Consider the following 12,967-nt stretch of genomic DNA (forward strand, 5'->3'; position numbering starts at 1 on the left):
AAAAACCACAAAAAAAGATATCAGTCGCAGGCCATCACAAAACCTGTGATATCTACATAGTGGCGAAAAGTAACTAAGTACATAAACTCATTTATTTGACAGTTGTGGTTACATTCATTTGGTTTTGAAAACACACATATGGGTCATAAATTAGGAGAAATCCCTTTCCTCTGTTAAATACTGTCCTGTCCTTATTCGGTAGTGGTGGAAAATAACTACATTTAATCAAGTATACTGTACTTAAGTACAATTTTAAGGTACTTGTACTTTACTTGATGCCACTTTATACTTCCACTACCCTTCAGAGGGAAATATTGTACTTTCTACTCCACTACATTTATTTGACAGCTTTAGTTACTTTTCAGATGAAGATTTGAGACAATGAATAATATAACAAGCTTTTAAAATACAACACATTGTTAAAGATGAAATCAGTGGCTTACACACTGATTCTTCAGTATTAATAATCTGATGATGTCATATATAATAATATATCAGTCAGAGGGACCAAACCACTACTTTTACTGCAATACTTAAACTACATCAAGCTCATAATATTTATGTACTTTTACTGTAGGAGGATTTTTCATGCAGGACTTTTACTTGTAATAGAGTATTTTACATTGCCTCACTTTTACTTTAGTAAGGGATTTGAGTACTTCTTCCACCGCTTTTATTCAGTCAAATGGACAAAGGGAACATGTGTCAAAGTCTATAAGCCAGTATCTAATCTTTCCTAATTGTGTTACATTAAGCATAACAACAGAATGCTATGCCAGGAATAACTAAGTGAAAGGTTACAGGCTGTATGATCTAATGAGACACCAAAATGCTTTTTCTGTAACTATATAACAAAGTTTCTACACTTGCAGTTTTTACACTGTTTTGTAGGCTATGTTGCTTTTCACTGCTGGTTCTGCAAATATATTTTTTCCTTCTTTTCTTTTATCTCTGGCTGTAGGCATTGAAACCATTGGGATTGCACAACAAAACCAAAACAACCAATCACAGTGGTGTTCAACCTTATAGCATACATCACATAATCTACTGGCACTTTTGAGTTGTTGTTTTTTCTTTTTTAGGGAAATCAAGTCATGTTTAAAAGGCCACGATTTGGTGTAATCTGCTCTTTTTTAAACGTGAATTTCAGATGGCCAATCACATAGCTGTAAAATGTTGGATGAAAAACAAAACGCAGATTAGTGGCCTCTAAAAAATAAATATAATTTTACTCGTGAACCCAGTCATGGCAGTCTATTCTAATATTCAGATGGTTATAACAGCATCACCCCGCCAAAGGACGCCACAGATATAAAGAAGAAAGTCATGGAACATCAAGTTGAAGTTTACGAGGAGCACCCGAAGGCAGCATCCCTGCTCACATTGTAGTGTCACTAATTGTCCAGCAGATGTCAGTTGAGCTCTACACACGGATTTTTGTTTGCTTCAGACTGTCAACAAATCCACAACAGTGACGCTGACTGTCCACCATGTTACCAGACTGACCCCGCAGCAGCTGCGTGTTCCATCAAACACGGCCTGTTTATTTACTGTGTTTTCTCTATTGTTAGACAGGAGCTTCTCATTCATTTGAGCTGTCTGGGTCTTAACGGTCTTGAAAGTCGTCTGTCCTGTTCCTGTCGCTCCGCCGGTGACTTCTCATCAGTGATTGACTATAAAGTGAGGTGGTTCCAGCCGGTGCACCCTCTCAGGTATCCCGGTCTCAGCACAGTGCAGACAGAACACCGCAATCACATAGTGCAGATGATTGAAGCCTTAGATCGTTATTTGCCTTTCCTGTGGTTTGTATGTCTACATGTCCTGTGTAGATTTCTGAACAGTGTTGGTCTGATTTGTGTTCGAACAGAGCCCGCTGTGCTTGGCATGTGTGAAGTTAAATCCCCGTAAAGTATAGTCGGTGAAAAGAGGAAAAGTAATGATCAAAAACAAGCCACACAAGACAAGAGAAGACAAGAAAAATATCTGTTAGAACACACGTATCATTTTACTCGCTTATTGTTTTTTTGATAAATTATTACTGGCCAGTGAGTGAATTTTGTCCAAACTCGAGCAGCAAATAAGCGGATTATTGTTCAAATTCAGCGATGCCTCAAACAGACCTAGGCCTATTCAAAAATAAAAGGCATCGCAATTTTATTTTAAAAGATATCATAAAATGGAATTAAAAGAAATGACTATTCTGCAGTTGTGCTTAAAAATGTCTTCTGCACCTTATTAATCTGAATCTTTCCTTTTTTTTCACGAAGTCAAATTGATTTCTAGCTTAAATTTTAACAGCCGGTCAACGACTCAGATATTAACTGGCGGAGGAGAGAAAGTGTAGGAAGTGAACTGAATCTGTCTGCTAGTGTTGGCTATCAGCCTGTTTTCCGCGTTTAGATTTTAGATAATATTTAAAGAAGAGCGCAGTGATGGCTCCTTCGCAGGGACGGATTGACAGGTTTAGACATCTGTCAGATTCAGCCAATAGGATAACAATATATTAGTAGCCTAATACTGAAAAACGAGGAGTGAAAGGGTATTAAGTCCAGTTTCTAATCTGGTCAGATGGAAGCAAAACAACGCCTCCAAAGCGTCATGGATAGCATGAAAAAAGATCAATTTATAGTCATGATTTAGACTAGTAAATTAGGCTAGAAGGGTAAATTAGGAGATAGATAACATCTTATTTGATTTAACTTTATACTTTTTGATTTAAAAATGTACTCAGTGTGTTGAATTCAAGTGTCGCAAACGGCCTTTGAGCATCAGCTGTGCAGTTGCTGGTTGTCAGTGTATCAGAGCTGCCTGTCAAACATCCTCTGATCTGAAGGTCAAGCTGCGTCTCGCTGCAGTCCGATACTAAACATATATCCAGTTTTGGTCGGTTTTCAGTTTTCAGGTCAGTTGGACGATTAAAGCCTCTGTATGTGTTGAGAATACCCAGGCTCATGAAAACACACCCAGTTGTGTGGAAAAATTACAATCGTCATCCTTAAAGAAGTTGTTTTTCTTAATCCCTGATTTTTTTTTTTATTGCTGTTAAAGTTTTCTTGTTCTATCTATTGCACCGTGCAGCAACAGAATCAGCAGCTGCCTCACAGATCTAATGCAGCAAAACACTCATTAGGCCATAATTACTGTAAACATTATTTCATACAGTTGTACCATTTCTGCAGTGAAAATAAATAAATTAAATGTAACAAGAATTTGTCAGAATGTTATGTACTCAAGAACAAAGAAATTTTGAAAATGATTCGTTTTAGAAAAAACACAAACACCATTTGACTATTTAAGTCAAAAATTAATTTATCCTTTTTTAATTTAACCTTTACTATGTGATTTTAAATACTGTAGCCTTTACTGATTACTGATTGATTGCACTGATAATTATTGTAATATTAATTTTATCCATTTTTGCCGTGGAATAAATGGAATAAACCCTAAACCAATCCTCATCAGGCTCTTTTGCCCTGTGGTCTCTTTGTCAGCTCTCAGAACTCCGAATGATGTTCTATGTTTTATTACTTTATTACTTCCACCCTCTTTATTGTACCTCAGGTGGTTGTTCATCCTATTCTTCCTGTTGAGTGGAATTTAATTCAAACCTGCGTAACTCATTAAATCCCTGTACATCATGTAATTTCCAAAATTCAATAATTATTTGCTGGTATTTCACTGTGTAGCCTTTTTTCTTTTGTTCTGTTTCGCACTTTAAAATTACTGTTGTTCTGTTTTGTTATTGAACAATCCTCATTATTTACCAGGGCTCCTATTCCCAAAAGGATAAGGACTAAAATCCTCTGAGCCTTAAGATGCTTTTCAAACATGGACTCCAGGTTGTTAGTGTAACAGAGAATTCACAGAAAATTAAACTGTTTTAAATAAAGTGATTCATATTTATTATTCTATTTATCATTTCAGTCATTCGATTATTTGAATTGATATGTTATATTTATTTGTACTTTTTAAAAAAATTACTCTAATCTACTTTGTTATTTTGAAAATATACCATGGCCAAAAAAGTCCTGTTTCTCATTGGCTGACAGGAGTTTAGATCATAGATGGGACACCTCAAACATCGCTCAGGTCTGTAGTTTTATCACTCTTAATCAGCGAGCAAGGTAAATTAGACAGTAGGTAACCATAGCAACATTATGTAACCAGTTAGCTCAATGGTGAAATTAAACCTAAGTAACATGAATTAAACTGACTACAAACCCACTTTAAAAATGGAAGACTCTTTTTTCCTTTGGGAAGTGGCCATGGCATAAGAACCATCACATATAGAAGATAATGGATCTTCTGAAGGAAAGGCCACAATACAAATGATTGATATTTTCTACCGTCATTACACCTTTGTGAATTACTACATACTTTGCAATTCTTATCATAAAAAAATCTCTCTCTGCATATAAATAAGCCCTTGAGAGATCCTGACTCCAGTAAAATTATGTGTATAATTCATTGTCAAAAAAATCCTCTTATATTCCACAACGTTACTGGAGCCTAAACATACTGATCTGGTCAGTGCGATCATTGTTATCATACACACCTTTGATATGACATGAGTCCTTGTGCATTGCTCTCCGTGGTGCTGAAAACAGTTTCTTTACAGCTCATTCATTTCCAACTCAAACATGCTGCTTTTTGATAAGGACATGTCCAATTATGAACTTTTAGACAGTACTATTTATAACAATAGTCTATGATGCTAAAGTCACTGTCATGCTAGCAATTACGCAACAATAGTTGTGTTTGTCAGTAGCAAGTGAGACAGGGTGACTAACAAGCTGCTGTTTATTGCTGCAGGCAGCAACCATTATTCTGGAGTGTGGCTGTGCTCTTTCACTCAGAGCGGCTCATTAACTCATATTCATAGAGCACTAATTGATGTTGTATGGATATTTGTCTGCAATGTGGGCCACATGAGTTCTTGTACATGTTTTTCAAACTTGGTGTCCTCCAACCAAACCACATGGCAGTGCTAGAAACACAAATCAGAAAGTGACACATTTATGGCAAAGGCTGATTCTAGATCATCTGTGTGACATGAAGCTCACCACCTCCTGGACTTAAACACTGAAGGACTTGTGTGTGCTGAACCAATGGAGTCTGTCTGTCATTGTAAAGAGATATCATCCCTTTAACTTACACTGGTGTAGCACGTTTACTGGCTTTTAAGTCCAGCTGAAATTACATGTAGTCTTCTTTTTTGCAGCGTTATTTTAAATTCACTTTTAATAGTTTTTTATCATTAAAAGGAAGAAAAAAATTTTCTAGTAGGGGAGGAGGGAGGGGTGTGTCGTTCCGTGTCTGATTGACAGCAGCCGGCAGACTGAGCAGTGGCAGCAGAGCTACAGACAAAGTAAATAAATTTGTGCTGTAGTTAAATGTCATGGGCGGACATTGTGGTTTTAGCAGTGGTATCGAAGAGTAAGAACCACACCAGCATCTAATGGGACCAAAGTGACATTTGCAGGAGTGTTTACATGCTGTTTAATGTGCTGCAGCTGAGCAGCTAATTAGCTATGTAGCCTGCTAACTGATGTCATCAGTGTACTTTTCTCCTGTGAATGTTTGGTGGCTCATTCAACAAGCTAAGGTACAGGACAAAACAGCTACTGTACTTACCATAAGGATTAGTCTTAGTCAACTAATAGTCACTGGACTTCTTTATTACCATGAGTAGCTCATTTCCTACAAAAACATCATATAAACAGCAATCAGCTATAATTTTAGAAGTAAACCTTTACCTTAGTGATGTGATAAGTAAAATTGAATTATACATATTGTTTCAGAGTGCAGAGGAGGTGCAGGGGCAAAGCACTTGCCCAGCGCTGTAGCTGTGCTTGGTATGGTGGTGGATTTCATTTATGGTTGATTGGTGGTGGTGTAATGAACACAACTGATTGTGTTCATGGACAGGTGAACCAAACGACACCTAGTTTTTGGTCAGAGCCCCTGCAAGAGGTTTTCATTAGAATGACTCTGTACGTGCTTCCCATTAAAGAGTAACTCACTAACCTCTTCAAAGAGACAATAAGAGGTTGAGACATTGTAATGTTAAGCACTGGTCTCAGGTTTCATTGTGGTAGCTGTAACAGTACCTCCTGTCTACACTGGATGATACTGTTCCTCAGCCTTGGAATTGATTCTACACGTCTCTGGAACTCTTCTGGAGGGATGAACACCATTCCTCCAAAAGATTTTCCCTCATTTGGTGTTTTGATGATGGTGGTGGAGAGCGCTGTCTAACACGTCAGTCCAAAATCTCCCATAGGTGTTCAATTGGGTTGAGATCTGGTGACTGTGAAGGTCATAGCATATGATTCACATCATTTTCATACTCATCAAACCATTCAATGGCCCCTCGTGCCCTGTGAATGGGGGCATTGTCATCATGGAAGAGACCACTCCCATCAGGATAGAAATGTTTCATCATAGGATAAAAGTGAGGACTCAGAACAACTTTGTGTTGATTTGCAGTGAACCTTCCCTCTAAAGGGACAAGTGGACCCAAACCATGCCAGCAAAATGCCCCCCACAGCATAACAGAGCCACTGGATCCCCTCACTGCAGGGGTCAAACATTCAGGCCTGAAAAATTTGGACAAATTCCCTCAAAGTTCAGCAGATTTGGTATATTTGAAAACTGTCCAACAGTTGTTTTGTACAAAAAAGTTGTGACATTGAGTTTGACATACCTGTAAAAATGTAATAAAAGTAAAACTTATCTTATGGCTCTTTTCTTGTTTTTTTCTTGTTTTGTTTTTGCCTGCCTGAGAGTGATCACATCTTGAATAACCTTTGACAACTATAATAATTCTATGGATTGTCACTGTCACATTAACACTGGATTTATTCATCACAACACAGTCTGATCTGTTGAGGCTCCTGCTGTTTTTTCATTGGGCTCAGATCTGAAGCTGATGGAGTTTATTTTCAGCAGATCTGCTTCAGGAAGTGGAGCAATGAAATGATGAGCTGCAGTGAAAGAGAGTGGGCCAAGTGGGTTGAACTTATTTTACTGACTGGAGCTTCACTGGAAGTTGGGATCACCTCTCATCTGGATAATGACTCAACTTGATGATCATTAACACTGGTTCAACACCGGCAGACAGAAACAATTTCTGTCTGGACTGTTGGCCTTTTAATGCACCACAGATCAGTTATTACTCCATCAAAACATCACAAACAAATTACACAAATGACTTGAACAGGTACGGCAGGGCTTACATGTGAACAGCAGCTCTTTTGATTTCTCCAAAATTAATGATTTGGCCCTTGGACCATTGCACTAATAATGATGGAAACAGTGTGAGATTGAGCGCAAAAATAAATGAATTCAAAGTCAATTAGAATTATGTTTGAAATTATGTTTTGAGATTGGTTGTACATACACAGTTGATTGTGTTAAAAGTCATAATTTACTGTGAATTTCTAAGTTGATTTATAGCTTTCAGACTGATGCAGGTTAAACCCTCACAGGCAGCCAGTTTGTGATGGATTCAACATGAAAAAGACACTACTCAGCATTGAGGTATCACGTGAATAACGTTAACAAGTGAAATTAATTTTGTTTATTCTTATGATGTTTACATGACATTCAGGCTATGTAGAAAACTACCTGCTAGTCTAAGGAAGAGAAATCCTTCCAACTAAAAGACAAAAGGTATTTGTCATTTCCTTTCTTAATGATTTCTGAGCCAGACACTTTGTACCACCAATGACAATCTCACTGGAGGAACAATATAAGAGCTCAACTAAGTCTTTTTTTCTTTTTCTGCACCAGTGTTGTTGTTGTTCTGTAGTGTTGTGGAGATAATGGTGTGGAGTAGGGATGTGCAGAGGGCCCAGTATTTGTATCTGTATTTGTTGAGGCAGCACAATTATTTGTATTTGTATTTGTATTCGAATAAAAGTGGAAAGAGGCTTAAAAATCCTGTTTTTGTTTTTATTACGCTTATAATTTTAGAAAATTAAAGATGAAAATTAAAATGATGTCATATGCGTCATGTAGCAGGTGGTCATTGAGACCTGCTGATAGACAGTGGAGCAGAGGAGAGAGACTGAGATAGTGACTATAACTGGCCTGCTTGCTGGTATTTGACATGTTTTGGTTTATTCTTCCCAAAAACAAATAATTTTAAAAATATTTGTATGAAACAAATATTTGTAAAAAAAAAATCCACTATTTGTGCTTTGCCGAATGACAATATTTGTATTCGGGCACACCCCTAGTGTGGAGTGGACGTGCCACAAAAGCTTGTGCCAACAGGACACTGGACAGTAGATGCAGGTATTAGATTAATGCATGAGGAGATATTTTTCCGCCATGTTACTCCGCTCTGATGGGATCCACTGATTAATACTAGTTCAGTGATATTGGATAAAGTGGCAAACAGAACAGAATATATGGTAGTACTACGAGGACAGTGTGGCTACAAGACAGGGGGTTTCAGCAGCTCATGGCAAATTGCTCATTAGCTTTTGATGATAATTTGTGTATATTAAGATATGTTGGGCTTATGTTGTACTAGACTATGCTAGACAAAAGGTCAGAAGGTCATCAAGTGCACAGATTTGTATGCTGATACAACCCTGTCTCCTAGAAATTACATTCATATACAACTAAATTGTTTTTTCAATTATGCTGCCCCGGCAAACGTAATTGTTTCCTGGATTATGTTCACAGGTATGAATTTATAAATTGCACTCACAGTCACTGGGAGAAGGTCAGGCTGGATGGCAGGTGTACAAGATGCAGGGCTTTCACACCAGAGACCTGGGCTCATATGTTGAGTCCCACGTGTGTTCATGTTAGTGAAAGATGATCTTTTCATTTAAATGTAAATAAAATGAATGTGCTTAAAGTCACTGCAGACTTTTTTTTTGTATTAAACCAAGACAGCAATATGTCTCTAACCTTAAACAAGTGCTGCCAGAGTCTAACCTAACCAGAAAAAGTTTAATGATGCTGTTGTTTCTACTAGTAGATATTGTGCTGCAAGATCGGACATTTTGGTGGGGAAAAAATAACTAGGTACATTGGCTGTGAACATTTCACTCATACATTCAGTACCAGCATATTTTCAACTTGCCAAATATATTAACAACATTTTTTCATTAGTTGACAGAAAATTCAGTCAGCATTATATTTCTAGCAAAACATATTTGCTGTTGCAATTTAGCTGTAGGCCTATATGAAGGTAATTTCCAGGAGACAGGATTAGCTGGTGACCTCATGGACAAGTACCATTTCAGAAAGCCCCTTAGTAATCATAAGGTCAGGTCTAATCAGATCTTTGATTTCCTCAGTGTAATAGAATGGAATAGAGAATACATACTTGGTAGGTGGACTTAATACAATCTAATCCAGACCAGGAACAAGATTTTCCCACCTCAGTGATGTTAATGTCCAGCTTCAGTGGATAAACAACTCTGTGTGTGACATCATGTCTGCGGTGCATGCTTTGTAGAAGAAGCTGGAGGCTATTAAACTTGACAAACAGGAGGGCATGCTGCACTTTCCAAACCTTTCAGAACAGACCTGAAGAAAAAAATTACCTTCAGAATAATTTTCCTGCTGATGTCCTATAGAAGCTGACTGAAAATTTACAAATTTGCTTTGAGGACTTCAGTTTGGGAATACATGTTATACTGTGCATTGAAAACCCATTTATTGTTAGAAATGTCACAGAATTCTCAATGTGAGTGGAGATAATCTGCTCCTGGGCAAACTGAGTTCCTAGAGCTTTGATATGACTTTATACATGTTGTATTGTATGTACATCTAACTTTTACTTAGCTTTCAGACTCTGTCTAGTGTTGACACTAAACAGACTTCTCATCACTTACTCTAGGGGTTCTCTCAGCCTAGAGAGAAGCCATTCCTCATGAGCACTAAGCCCCTGCCTGAGGAAACTTGAAGACATCACTTAAAGGTGGCAAAATGACAATCTGACAGATGCCCTGTTTAGACTACCAGCCTATATGCACTGATTCGCATGCATTTTCTTACAGTTACTAATGGACCTCTGTCAGGTGACTGCTTTAGCAAAGACCAAAGAGATAGTTACCATGGAGACAGGCATAAATTAAAGCCCTTAAACGAGTGTGGGGTGGGGTGGTAGGGAGAGGGGTTGGGGTTGAGGGTGTGGGGGGTGTGGGGGGGGGGGGGGGGGTATCCTTCATGCTCCACTTGTTTCCCCTCTAAAAGGTACAAAATTCGTGATGGCCTAACAAAGGAAGTAACTTCTCAAACAACATTTGACATTTGGGGCTTGGATAGTGTATAAAGATGCCAAGACTGATAAATTGAGACAACAGCCAGTGCAGACCTTGAGGAAGGCCTCAAACATGGCATAGCACTCTGCCATTTTTCATCTCAACAAACACTGTGAGAGCTCAAGAGCCCTTTAGAAACCGCAACAGATAAAATAGGAAGTTTTGAGAACAGTGTAAATAGCTCTCATTATCAGGCCCATACTCCCTGTCAAAAGGGCAAACAGTGTTTTGTGTGAAAGAAGAGAACATTGTTTATATGAAATCTGTCAGCTGCTGGTGTTAATCACCTCTCTGTAGGCAGCAGGATGTGCATGTTTGAATTTGTGCATGTACTGAAGTGATTTTTACAATATCAGCATGGAATGATATCTTTCCACAAATGTACATCTGCTTATTAAACAAAGTTAATGCTATTGGGCACTCAATAAGTTGCTTTGGACAAAAGTGCCTGCTAAACAAATGTGATGTCATGTAATTTCAACAACTGTTGGCACAGAATAGATGCCAAAGAAAATAACAGCAGGAATGCGTGTTGAGTGAATGAGTGTGGTGCTTTTTCTTTTGACAAATCAAAAATCTTTCCTGTTCTTCTACCAACTGCCTCTTTGTCATTTTCTTAAGTAAGGTTTTCAAGTCCAGAAAAGATTGTTACACCATCATTTATGTTTTCTTTCAGTTTTTATTCCTGAAAAATCTGAAAAATGAAAAATCTTTTCATCACTAGCCTGTTCATAGTCTCTAATCAATATTTTGTCAAAATATTTATTTTTTCCAGATAAAGATGTTTTATGCTAAAAAGCTAGTTTTACATCAATACATTGTTTTTTCTGTCTGAAAATTAAGCTACTTGAATACGTATTTATGCAAACACATACATTTGACAATCTTTAAATGTTTTGAGTAGTCAAACTTTGAGTGAAATACAAGCTTATCTCAAATATAAACTGGATTAATTCAATTCTAATTTACTTAAAACATGTATGTTGTTCAAGGCATCCATAATTTTGTACTACTCAAAATTAAATATTCAAGAGACTTTACTTCCATTTGCACAGGCATAGGGTACACGCACATTGAAATTCTTGTGCGGATCACTGAGTCAGGTAAAAAAAAGACACATTTACAATAAATTAAATTTAGATTAAATAAAAAAAATAAGTAAAAATGAAAAAAGAGTAGCAAGATATGAGAGATATTACTATTTACAACAGTTATTTACAGTACTCCAACAGTTATTTACAGAGCTTCTAATGAAGTACTGGAGCAGGAGCTGGAAGAAGGTATTCCACATTAATAAAAAAACAAAACAGATATTGCACCAGCAATGAATGGATATTTCACCACAGTGTAGCAGCATGTTATACATGTTATATACTGATGGCAAAATGGAGAATCTGGTTCAAACAGAAACTGTTGGTAACCCAATAGTGCATAGTGCAGTACAGCTTTTATACTAAATATGTACATTATCATATGCTTACCAGTAATTTGCAACCACACAGGAAAAAGTCAATATTTTGCATGTTGAGCTGAGCTGTTGACCACTGAGTCAAACACTCACATTCTTAAAAAAAGGTATCCTTGCCAGATTATACCTAGTATACACAATAAGTAGCATGAACAGCTTTTTATGTAATTGATGCTTTTAGAATCATGCCTGTATAGGAGGGCTTCCTCTGCTCAGTGTCTTTAAAGATGCTCACTTTTGGATTCAGCAGTTTGTATTTCTCACATAAATTTCCAAATGAGAGCACAGTTAAGTACAGGGGATGGGACCTAGAAGTGAAACATTATCTTTTTAAGTGAAATGAGAAATGTCAGGCTACTTCTCATTGGTCCTCATTCACTAATATATGCGTAGAAATGTTCTTACTTTGCACACAAAATAAGTGTGCACGCAAAATACCGTTGGATTCAGGACACGTGTGTACTGGCCAATTTTGTTCTTACCACCGTCAGTGAATCAGAATCATTCTAAATTGACAGGTGCGTGCCTGCTATTGGTAAGTAATTGGTCATTTCTCTATATAAGGTAAACTCTGTTGGAGCAGTGCAACAGTGGAGAGAGCTGTCACTCATTGCAAAGAGGGCTGTAATGGTAAAAATGTAGAAAAACTTTACTGCTACTTTAGTGCTAGAGCAAACAATAGTTTCAGAAATGGAAGCCAGAAAAAGCAGATTTGGCTGGTAATCATGTCATTAGCACAACCATTTGGAGCCAGATTGTGAATCCTGTATACAACCTGCATATCTGTTGCACCACTACCACGCAGTGCATCTGTAACAAAATAAAAAGTTGGTAAATGTGTAGATCTGTGGAACTGATCTAAATAAATCTCTACTGCTGCACCAGGTGTGCATTGTGTTTCGTCCCTGTCCAAAACAGGCTGTGATGTAGTGAAAGCAGACTGTTCCTCCCTGTACCACTCATAGACTGTTAAAAATATGGATGTAATCACCGTGACGTCACCCATTGGTTTGTGCACTGCCGTTTTGAAGCCTCAAGTTTAGCGATTTGACCATCGCCATCTTGGATTTGACCGTTGCCATGTTTGAATTTTGGAGCCAGAAGTGACCAAATTTGGACGAGAGGGTGGAACTGACCATAGCGCTAGCTGCTAGCTTGGTTAGCGTGGTGCATTTACAATCTATGGTTAACAGTGATAATGCTAATGCTA

Source organism: Thunnus thynnus, chromosome 2 (assembly GCF_963924715.1).
Source record: "Thunnus thynnus chromosome 2, fThuThy2.1, whole genome shotgun sequence".
Lineage (NCBI taxonomy): Eukaryota > Metazoa > Chordata > Actinopteri > Scombriformes > Scombridae > Thunnus > Thunnus thynnus.